The sequence below is a fragment of the Cervus elaphus genome, chromosome 18, assembly GCF_910594005.1.
Source record: "Cervus elaphus chromosome 18, mCerEla1.1, whole genome shotgun sequence".
NCBI classification, from domain to species: domain Eukaryota; kingdom Metazoa; phylum Chordata; class Mammalia; order Artiodactyla; family Cervidae; genus Cervus; species Cervus elaphus.
The window spans coordinates 95,394,505-95,395,360 of NC_057832.1; the positions used below are offsets into that span (position 1 = coordinate 95,394,505).

Sequence of the window (856 nt, forward strand, 5' to 3'; positions counted from 1 at the left end):
CATCCTTGTGTGTAGAATCAGAAGGTATTTTGGTCACTTTCCATGTGTCAATACTCTGAGAGGGAGCATTATAGACTTGATCAAAGCCCTTAGTTTTACAATCATCATCAAATGAATCTTGCTTGTCTTTCAGAGTCACCGTCTCTATACTTTTTACTCCTTTATGTAAGTAAGTGTTTTCATTAAAATGTGTGTCCATGCTCACTGCAGCAGTGCGTACACTAATATTGGAACAATACAGAGAAGATTAGCATGCCACCTGCTCAGTGATGTCATACAAATTCAGGAAACAGTCCATATTTTATGAAAAGAGTTCTGGATGTGGATGGTGTTGAGAGTTACACAACAATATGAATATATTTAATACCACTTAAGTGCTCATTTAAAATTGGTTAGCATTATAAATTTTGTGTTCTATGTATTTTACTGTGATAAAGAAAGTAGAAAAAATATACTGATACCACTTCATTAAGAGGACATCAAGCTCTTAAAATAGTGGTCCTTTGTTTTATATATTTGAATGGGCATAGAATAGCTCAATTGCTAGTTCACTGTTACTCAGCAAAGCAGAGGTAAACACAGCATTAAAATTCCAAATATGGCAATCTGAAGAGACTGACTGGAGCAAGCTGGATTTTGTTTATTTATTTATGCTTACTGCATAACAGTTCAGAAGAATAATCATTTGTATAATCACCTGTTATCACTGAATGTTCCACTGTTGTATTTTTTATGCTTCTTGAGAGACCTGTGGGACAGAAGATAGTAATCAAAGAATAATTATATTTCATGTTGATGCCAAACAGCAATTTAAAACATTTTAAATGTTGTTGTATTATTTACTTTTCCACATAGA

General features: G+C 33.2%; 1 non-coding gene across 1 annotated transcript; it reads left to right on the forward strand.

The window, feature by feature from the left end:
* The first annotated feature begins 201 nt into the window (after positions 1 to 201).
* Positions 202 to 304, forward strand: LOC122674963. The gene has a single exon (XR_006335124.1). It is a non-coding gene; the product is annotated as a U6 spliceosomal RNA (small nuclear RNA).
* Positions 305 to 856: the final 552 nt, after the last annotated feature.